Genomic DNA, 11,545 nt, shown 5'->3' with positions numbered 1-11,545 from the left:
CCCTAGAGAACAACTAGAGAAAGCCCGCATGCAGCAACGAAGACCCAACACAGCCAAAAAAATAAATTTATTTTTTTAAAAATCAAATGGATAGAGAAAACCTGGACCTATAGAAACAATTTTAAAATGGATTTTTATCTTTGATCAGATACTAACATTTATAGAAAATATCTTTAATAATACATAAACCAAACTGAATTAAGATAATATTTTGCTTACCCTCTCCTCATAATGTTAATTAGGATACACACATCAGAAGTATAAAATAGCCTTTGTTTGAGACCAATTTTTAAATTTTTCATTTTTAAACACAAGTTCTTCCCTATTTGAAAGCAGTGAAGAAACAAAAGAAATATTCAGTTGTTGGGGTAACTGACTCTCCATTTGGAACAAAAAGTCATCTGCATTTGGGTTGGTTCAAATTGAGGGATAAAGACCATTCATGCATACTGTAAAATGTTAATGTAAAATATCAAGCCAAGGATAGTTACCTGTATCAGAGCAGAAGCAGTTTCAATGTATTTCAACGACTCTTTCTTTGGTTTCTAGATCCTTACATGGGAATTCAAATGCTGGTGATTTTTATGTGTCAGGTAAGAGCTCAGTGGATGTGAAAGTTCACTTCTTCCTATACCACAGCTGTTTTATATTCAGGCCTTTCAAATATTTATAGAACTCAAATTTCCTTTTCTGTGAATAGCCCATTCATGTATTTTGTCTATTTTTTCTACTGGGACTTTCAAAAAATGTTTTTATTTAGAAATAATTATAGATTTATAGAAGTTGAAGAAATAATAACCTAGACTACTCTGTGTACTCTATATCCACTTTCCCCTAATGGTAATGTTTTATGTAATTATAGTTATATATCATATTTGACACTAGTGTGATTCACAGGCCTTATCAGATTTCACTGATTTTACGTGCACTTCTGTATGTGTATCTCTAGTTCTATACCATTTTATCTAGTGTAAATTTTTGTAACTACCACCACAATCAAGATATAGAACTTGAAACACCACAATGATCCCTTGTTCTATCCCTTTGTAGTCACAACCATCCTTCTTTCCTCCCCCTGTTCCCCACTCCTAATCCCTGCCAACCACTAATCTATTCTCCATAATTTCTTCATATAGGAGTGCTCTATAAATGTAATCACTATATAACCTTCTAAGATTGGCTTTTTTCACTCAACATAATTCTCCTGAGATCAATTCCACTTGTTGCAGGTACAATAATTTGTTCTTTTTGGGGCAATTTCTGAGTAGTTTTTTATGGTATCGATATACCATGGTTTCTCTAAACATTCAGCCATTGAAAGACATTTGAATTGTTTCCAATTTGGGGTTATTACAAATCTGCTGTGAACATTCTCTGCCACTTTGTTCTGTTTTTTTGTTCCTCTGTTTCACTTTTCATGTCTTACTGTGGGTTATTTGAGCATTTTTTTAGAACTCTACTTTGATTTATCTATAGAGTTCTTAAGTACATTTCTTTGTATAATTTTTTAGTAGCTGCCCTAGGTATTACATTATACATATGTAACTCACCACTGTCTACTTTTGTTAACATTGAGCCAGTTCAAAACCTTATCTCAACTGAGCTCCTTTAATTTACCCCCACTTTATTGCATAGTTATCTTAAATATTTCCTCTATATACCTTAAGAACTACATGAGATAATGTAGCCATTTTTGATTCAACCATCTAACATAATTTTGGAAACTCAACGGGAGAAAGATAATCTATTAAATGTACCCATATTTTTACTTTATGTTCTTTCCTCACTCCTGATGTTCCACATTTCCTTCATTTCTCTTCTGCTTGAAGAACTTCCTTAGAATAGATCTCCTGACAGATTCTTAGTTTTCCTTCATCTGAGCATGTCTTCATTTCACCTTCATTCATGAAGAATATTTTTTGCTGGTATAGAGTTCTGGATTGACAGTTCTTTCAGCACTTGAAAAATGTGCTACTTCCTTCTGGCCGTCATGTTTTCTGATCAGAAATCTGTCATTTAAATCATTGTTCCTCTGCAAGTAATGTATCATTACTCATGCTACTTTCATTTTTTTTCTCGTTTTTAGTTTTCTGAATTTTTATTATGATGTGTCTTGGCATGGATTTCTTTGGGTTTATCCTGTTTGGGGTTTGCTTAGTTTCTTGAATCTGTAGGCTTATGTTTATTGCCAAAATTGAGGAATTTTCTGCCATTTCTTTGAATGCCTTTTCAGCCTGACTTTCCCCTTTCCTTCTAGGATTCAGCATATTTTCCCTCTCTGTTGTTCATATTGGGTAATTTCTCTTGTTCTGTAAGTTCATTGATAATTTCCTCTCTCCCCTCCATTCTGTTCTTGAGCACATCCATTGAGTCTTTTACTTTGGCTACTGTATTTTTTAGTTAAAAATATTCCATTTTGGGGACTTCCCTGGTGGTGCAGTGGTTAAGAATCCACCTGCCAATGCAGGGGACACAGGTTCAATCCCTGGTCCAGGAAGATCCCACATGCCACAGAACAACTAAGCCTGTGCACCACAACTACTGAGCCTGTACTCTAGAGCCCACGAGCCACAACTACTGAGCCCATGTGCACCACAACTACTGAAGCCCGTGTGCCCTACAGCCCATGCACCACAAAAAGCCACCACAATGAGAAGCTTACGCACCACAATGAAGAGTAACCCCTGCTCACCGCAACTAGAGAAAGCCTGAGCACAGCAACAAAGACCCAACAGAGCCCCCCCCAAAAAAAATCCATTTTGTTTTTTATATTCTCCCTTTCTTTGCTAAGATTTTCTATTTTTTTATTTGTTTCAAGTGTGTACATAATTTGTTCATTGAAGCATTTCTATGATTGCTGTTTTAAATTTCTAGTCAGATTAAATTATCTTGGTGTTGATGTCTCTTGATTGTCTTTTCATTCAGTTTGAGATTTTCCTGTTTTTTGATACAATTAATGATCTTCAGTTCTATTCTGGACATTTTGGGTGTTGTGTTGTTAGACTCTAGATCCTTCCTTTATGCAGGCAGTTACTCTATTTAGGTGTAGCTTAGAAGTCCAGGTTGGGGTAGGTATTCAGCACCCTACTAGGCCCCACAGTTTCCACCCCAGCAAAAGTGGAACATGGCCATCTGCCTCATTTTCAGTGGATGGGGGTGGAAGTTAAGCTCTCCATTCAGCCCAGCTAGAACAGATGGGGAAGATGAAAGTGGGGAAAGGGTGTTGGCTAGCACCACCTTTGTTGCTAGAGTTTGTTAAGTGGGGATGAAAGTTCAGCTCCCTATTGGGCCATGATAACACTGAGGAGGGTGAGAAGCTGATTATTGAACAGCACTGCTTGGAACCACCTAGTTCAACCTCAGTGCTTTTGGGCCACCATGGAAGTTCATCCTGCTTGATACTACCCTGTTGGTGAAGCAGAGGCAAACTTACCTCACTGGGCTTCCCTGGTGGCACAGTGGTTGAGAGTCCGCCTGCTGATGCAGGGGACGCGGGTTTGTGCCCCGGTCTGGGAAGATCCCACATGCCGCGGAGTGGCTAGGCCCGTGAGCCATGGCCGCTGAGCCTGCGCGTCCGGAGCCTGTGCTCCGCAGCGGGAGAGGCCACAACAGTGAGAGGCCCACGTACTGCCAAAAAAACAAACAAACAAAAACTTACCTCAGTGCCACTGGGTGTGGCCCTAATGGGTAATTAATTTTTTATTTTTAGTGTTATATTCTGTATACAAACCATTTGTCAAATATTTGCATTATTAAAATATTGGTTTTTTGGATGCACAAAAATTTTAAAGTTTTAATGTGGATATTACCTAGTCTATGATATATTTTAAGTTAATTTGTATAAGGTATAGGATTTAGGTCAAGGTTCATTTTTTTTGCTTATGATGTCTAATTGTTCCAACACTATTTGTTGAAAAAAATTATCCTTTGTCTATTCAATTGTTTTGCACTTTTGTAAAAGATCAGGTGGCCTACTCATGTGAGTCTATTTCTGAACTCTTTTCTGTTCCATTGATTTATGTATCTGTCACGCTACCAACACCACACTGTCTTGATTACTGTAGCAAAATAGTGATTCTTCTCCCTTTATCCTTCTTTTTCAAAACTGCTTTATCCTAATTCATTTGCTTTTCCTTATAACTTTAGATTCACTGGTTTTTTTTCCAAAAATGCTGCTTAGATTTTGATAAGAATTGTAGTACACCTTTATATTACATGGGAGAAAATTGAAATTCTTACTGTGTTGAGACTTCCAATCCATAAGCACAATATGTCTCTTCACTTATTTAGATCTTTGATTTTTTTCATCAGTGTCTTCTGGTTTTCAACTCCTGTACATATATTGTTAGATATAAACTTAACTGTTTCATTGGCAGGAGAGGGATATTTTTGTTTTGTAGATTCCTTTCCATTCTTTATATAGAAAACAACGTCATCTGCAAATAGAGACAATTTTGTTGTTGTTGCTGCTGTTCTTTCCAATCTGTATGCCTTCTATTTACTTTTCTGGTCTTATTTCACTGGCTGGGCTTTCCAGATACACTGGTGAGAGAAGACATCCTTGCCTTTTTCCTAATCTTTGGATGTTTTCCATTTTTCTTTGGGATAAATGGCCAGTTAACTTCTGGAATGGGATTTTAAAACTGAATACTGGAAAAAGTTAAGTGATCAACAAAGCCCAAAATACAAAAGGCAACAAAAAAAGATGCAGAGCTAATATTTAAGAGACGAGACTAGCCTATTACTAGAGTAATTGTCACCTTTACAGAGAAAATTCCACTATTCTTTTCCTTGAAGTGACTTGAGTTTCAAATAACCTAATTGAGAAGGTAATTTAGATGGAGTTTTGCTCCTACCAGCAGGAAGAATCTTGATAAATACTGTGGGATCTAACTAGAGCTTCCTTCCTGGAACCACAGTTGAAAAACTATTGAGCAGGATGAGACCAAGTAATGAAGATCCCTATCAGTTCCAACTATTTTCTCATTAACCATGTGCACCATTGAAGGTGTCCCTTGCTCATGAAGGTCTCACCATTATTAGGGATACTAAGACACATATCCAAACTGACCACTGAAGTCAGCCTTGTGATTTTTGCTGGTCTAACCCATCGAGTATGCAGAGAAACAGGAATTGAGGCAGTCAGGGATAAGGTAGGAATCAGTTTTAGGCCAAATCTACAGTATGAAAAGAACATATGGAATTCCAAGAAAAATCTGACAGTATAATAGAGTGGTAGTGTGTGTGCATGCACACACACATTTAATTGAAATAGACCACAAGCAAGCAGAGTTGTGTTAGGATTTCTGTCTCTTCAAGAGAAGATACAAATGGCCAACAGGTACATGATTTACAAACATTTTCTTCTATATGTTATCTTTTCACTTTCTTGATAAGGTTTTTTTGTAGAAAAAGTTTATAGTTTTGTGAATTTCAATTTATCTTTTTTTTTTGATTCCTGTGTTTTTTATGTCAAATCTAAAAATTAATTGTCAAATTCAAGATCAGGAAGATCTACCCCTATCTTTCTTCTAAGAATCTGATAATTGAACTCTTAAATTTAGGTCATTGTTCAATTTCAAGTTAATTTTTGTAAATGGAGTGAGGCAGGAGTTCACCTTGATTCTTGTGCATGTAGTTAACCAGTAGTCCCAGCAGATTTCTTAAAGAAACTATTTGTACCCCATTGAATTTTCTTGGCACCCTTGCCAAAAATCAATTGGCTATGGATATTTGGGTTTATTTCTAGACTCAACTCTATCCCATTGATCTATATGTCTGCCCTTATGTAAGTACCACATTGTTTTGATTACTCTAGCTTTGAAGTAGTTTTTGAAATTGGAAAGTGTGAGTCTTCCAATTTTGTTTTTCTTTTTCAGTGTTGTTTTGACTATTTGGGGACCCTTGAAATTTCATATAAATTGGAGGATCAGCTTTCCCAATCTGAAAAAAAAGTATTAGAATTTTGATAGGGATTGCACTGAATCTGTAAATTGCTTCGAGGATTACTGCCATCTTACTAGTTGTTATGGACTGAATTGTGTCCCCAAATTCCTGTGTTGAAGCCCTAACCCACAATGGGACTATATTTGGAGATAGGGCCTTTAAGGAGCCAATTAAGGTTAAATGATGCCATAAGAGTGAGACCCTAATCCAATACGAATTTTGTTCTTTAAGAAGAGGAAGAAATACCAGGAATGTGCATGTACAGAGAAAAGGCCATCTGCAGGTCAAGGAGAGAGGCCTCAGGAGACGTCAAATCTGCAAACAGCTTGATCTTGAATATCCAGCCTCCAGAACTGTGAGAAATAAATTTCTGTTGTTTAAGCCATCCAGTCTGTGGTACTAGGCAGACCTAGTAGAGTAATACAACACTATTACATTTTCCAATTGATGAAAATGGAATGTCCTTCCATTTAATAATGTCTTTAATTTTGCTCAGCAATGTTTTGTAGTTTTCAGTGTACAGGTCTTTCACTCCCGTGGTTAAATTTATTCCCACATATTTTATTCTTTTTGACGCTATTATAAATAGAATTTTCTTACTTCCTTTTGTATTGTTGATTGCTAGTGTATAGAAAAACAATTTTTTTTTGTGCTGATCCTGTACCCTATAATTTTACTAAATTTATCAGCTCCAGTTTTTTCCTATGGACATTTTGGGATTTTCTATGTATAGAATCATGTCATCTGCAAATAGAGATAGTTTAGTTCTTCCTTTAGAATTTGGATGCCTTTTATTTTTCTTGACTAATTTCTCTGTCTAGGACTTCCAGTACAATGTTGAATACCAGTGGTGAAATCAGATATTCTTGTCTTGTTCCTGGTGTTAAGGAAAAAGATTTCAGATGTTCACCATTGGGGATGATGTTAGCTGTGTGTTTTTCATAAATTCCCTTTATCATGTTAAGGAAATTCCCTTCTATTCCTAGTTTGCTGAGCATTTTTAACATGAAAGTCTGTTTAATTTTTTGAAGTGCCTTTTCTGCATCAATTGAGATGATCATATTGGGTTTTTTTTGGCCTTTGCTTTATTAATGAAGTGTATTAACTTCATTTATTTTCTTATGTTGAAGCACCTTTGTATTCCTGGAATAAATCCCACTTAGTCAAGCTGTGCAATCCTTTTAATGTACTGTTAGATTTGGTTTGATAATATTTTGTTGAAGATTTTTGTACCTATATCCATGAGAGGTATTTATATGTGGTTTTCATTTCTAGTGGTATTTTTGTCTGGCTTTATATTAGGATAATGCTGGCTTCATAGAATGTGTTAGGGATAATTCTCTCCTATTTTTCAGAAGAGTTTGAATAGGATTGGTGTTAATCCTTCTTTAAAAGTTTAAATTCACTGGTGAAGCCACCTGGACCTGGACTTTTCTTTCTTGAAGGTCTTGAACTACTGATTCAACCTCCTTACCTGTTACAGGTCTGTTGCAATTCTCAATTTCTTATTGAGTCAATTTCAGTAATTTGTGTCTATAGATTTTGCATTTTATCTACATTATTTAATTTGTTGGTGTACAATTATTTGTAGTATTCTTTTATAATTCTTTAAATTTCTGTAAGGTTTGTAATGTCCCCACTTTTAGACAAATTTAAAGGTTTGTCAATTTTGGTCTATTCAAATAACCAACTTCTGGTTTCACTGATTCTATTTTTAAATTTCATTTATTCTTTGTATCTGCTTTTGTCCGTATTTTCTTCCTTCTGCTGGTTTTGGGTTTAGTGTGCTCCTCTTTTCTAGTTCCTTAAGATGTAAAGTTAGGTTAAGATTTTCTTCCTTTTTAATATAGGTATTTATAGCTGTACACTTCCCTCTGGGAACTGCTTTCATTGAATCTCATAAGTTTTGGTATGTTGTGTTTTTATTTTCCTTCAACTCATAGTATTTGCTAATTTCACCAGTGATTTCTTCTTTGACCAATCGGTCATTTAAAGAGTATGTTGTTTAATTCCCACATATTTGCAAATTTTTCAATTTTCTTTCTAACATTGACTTCTAACCTTGTTTCATATTAGTTAGATACTTGGTATGCTTTCAGTTGTTTAAAATGAGAATTACTTTATGATCCTGGAGGACGTTCCATGTGCACTTCAGAAAAATGTGTATCTGCTGTTGTTGGGTGGAATGTTCCAAATATGTCTGTTAGGGCTAGTTGGTTTTTGTGTTGTCCAAGTCCACTTACTTATTGATTTTCTATCTAGATATACTTTTCATTATTGAAAATAAGGTACTTAAGTCCCCAAGTATTGTAGAACTATTTCTCCCAACAATTCTGTCCATGTTTACTACATATATTTTGAGGCTCTGATGTTGAGTGCAAGTACGTTTATCTTCTAAATGCATTGACACCTTTATCAATAGATAATTTCCTCTTTGTCTTGTAACAATTTAGACCTAAAACCCATTTTGTGTTTTAATCTATCTACACAAGATCACTTTTTTAGTTCCTCTAGTGGATACTTTTATATCTTTAAAGATTACAACTAACTTTTAAACCTTTAAAAATTGAAATATAGTTGATTTACAATATTGTGTTCATCTCAGGTGTACAGAAAAGTGAGTTACATATATATGTGTTTTTTCATATTATTTTCAATTATATGTTATTATAAGATGTTGAATACAATCTCCTGTGCTATACAGTAAATCCTTATTGCTTATCTATTTTATGTATAGTAGTTTGTTACTCCCATACGCCTAATTTATCCCTTCCCCCCTCCCCTTTTCATTTGGTAACCATAAGTTTGTTTTCTGTACCTGTGAATCCATTTCTCTTTTGTATATTCATTTGTATTATTTTTTAGATTTCACATATAAGTGATATATATTTGTCTGTCTGACTTGCTTCACTAAGTATAGTATTCCTTAGGTCCATCCATGTTGCTGCAAATGGCAATATTTCATTCTTTTTTATGACTAATATTCCATTACACACACACACACACACACACACACACACACACACACACACACACATATCATGTCTTCTTAAGACAGTCGGGCATTTGGGTTGTTTCCGTCTTGGCTATTGTAAATAGTGCTGCTACATGAACACTGAGGCACATGTATCTTTTGGAATTAGAGTTTTCATCTTTTCCAAATATATACCAAGAAGTGGAGTTGCCAGATTACATGGTAGCTCTATTTTTTGTTTTTTAAGGAAACTCCATACTGTTTTGCATAGTGGCTGCACCAATTTACATTCCCACCAACAGTGTAGGAGGGTTCCCTTTTCTCCACACACTCTCTGGCATTTATTATTTATAGTTTTGGTGATGGCCATTCTGAATAATGTGAGGTGATACCTCATTGTGGTTTTGATTTGCATTTCTCTAATAATTAGCAATGTTAAGCATATTTTCATGTGCCTGTTGACCATTTGTATGTCTTCTTTAGAGTAATGTCTATTTAGGTCTTCTGCTCATTTTTAAATTATGTTGTTTTTTAATATTGAGTTGTATCAGCTGTTTGTATATTTTGAATATTAACCCCTTGTTGCTTTGCGTTGTTTGCAAATATTTCTCCCATTCAGTAGGTTGTCTTTATGTTTTGTTGATACTTTCCTCTGCTGTGCAAGAGTTTTAAAGTTTGATTAGGTCCCGTTTGTTTATTTTTGCTTTTATTTGTTTTGCCTTGGGAAACTGATCTAAGAAAATATTGCTGTGATTTATGCCCAAGAATGCTCTTTGACTGTGTTCTCTTCTGGGAGTTTTATGGTGTCATGTCTTAAATTTAGGTCTTTAAACAATTTTTAGTTAACTTTTGTATATGGTATGTTTTAATTTCATTGATTTGCATGTAGCTGTCCAACTATCCCAACACCACTTATTGAAGAAATTGTCTTTTCATTGTGTATTCTTGCCTTTCTTGTAGATTCATTGACTGTAGGTGTCTGAGTTTACTCCGGGTTCTCTATTCTTTTACATTGATCTATATGTCTGTTTTTATGTCAATAACATGTTGTTGTGATTACTGTAGCTTTGTAGTTCTGTTTGAGGTCTGGACGGGTTATGCCACCACCTTTGATCTTTTTCCTCAGGATGGCTTTGGCAATGCTGGGTCTTTTGTGACTCCATATAAATTTTAGGATTATGTTTTCTAGTCTGAAAAACATCATGGGTGTTTTGATAGTAATCACACTAAATCTGTAGATTGCTTTGGGTAGTATGGCTATTTCTTTTTATATATATATAAATTCCTTCCTCCCTCCCTCCCTTCATTTCTTTATTTTTTGTCAGTCGCTGTAAGACTGAGGAACAAGTCCTGAGAGCAGGTGAGGGGATTAAGAAGAGACAGGGTCAGGAGGGTGGTGTATAAACACACACACTTTATTTCTCATCAAACCTCTTTATATATTGCCGTAGACAATACATGTTTTTTGTTAAAATCACCAAACTGAATCATCAGACAGCATTTCCTTAGTGTTGAAGTTATAGTACAAAACAGTCTGCGAACCAGGATATAAACATGCATGAGAACAGACTGTGACTACCAAAGCATGCCAAGGACAAACTATAGTTAGAAAAACTGCAAGCAACTTCACGGGCCAAGACTTATATCTTCTCTAATAACTCTTTCGGGTCCTGTCAATGATTAAGCAGGACTTTGCCATGCTTTAAGCTGCAAGAACTGTGTCAGCTTGCAGCTCGTTCCCGACATGTCCCCCTTCTTTATTTTTTAATGTGAGGTAGTAGAGCCCGACTTGGAGTTCTGCAATTGCTCATAAGCCAATTCGCAGGAGGACTGGAAAACAACAAATACACAATAATATTAAAATACCAATAACAATTATAGGATAAAGGAGGTTAATAAGAGAACTTGAGGCAAAAGTACGTGTAATCTGGGTAAATATGTCTCAAGCAATTTCCACTGGATTTACATCTAGGCGAGCTGCATGCTGGATATTTGTGATATCCCCATGTAAGCGAGCAATATCAAGGGATAGATTGGAATGAGACCAAATTCCCAATAAATGATTCTTAATCTGAGGCCAAGGCCACTGTGAATCGTTATATGGCTTAACAGATTGCAGAAAATTCTGCATGACAACGCATAGAACAGGCAGTTTTTAAAGCAGCTAATTGGTCTCCAAGAATAAGAACAATTTCTTCCAATGCATTAACATGACTTTCTAATTTTCTGTCAATAATTTCTTGAGTTCCCAAAGCATTAGAGACATTAGCAGCTAAATTATTCACAAATGTGGCAGTATGAATACTTTGAGTCAGTGCAGTATCAGAAGCAGCTACAGAAGCAATGACTGCAATGAGCACTGTAATTCCAGCTATAAGTAACCCCCAAAATCACTTGGGCCGTTGTAAAAGAGGGGAAAGTTCATGCATGACCTGCAAACCTGAATTAGAATACCAAGGACCTGTAACATTTACAGGGAGCATAACAAAGGGAGGCTGATGAACAAGAAGAAATCCCCGGTTTGGTTCCCCCATGGTTATACAATTTGTCAAATTACAATTATCACAATGTATGTCATAAAACCCTTCTTTTTGAAAAACGTAGACAGAACCAGTAAGAATAGCA

This window comes from Leucopleurus acutus (genome assembly GCF_964270905.1).
Source record: "Leucopleurus acutus genome assembly, chromosome: 20".
NCBI classification, from domain to species: domain Eukaryota; kingdom Metazoa; phylum Chordata; class Mammalia; order Artiodactyla; family Delphinidae; genus Leucopleurus; species Leucopleurus acutus.
The sequence above is the reverse complement of the archived record's forward strand: the minus strand, read 5'-3'. Positions refer to the sequence as shown.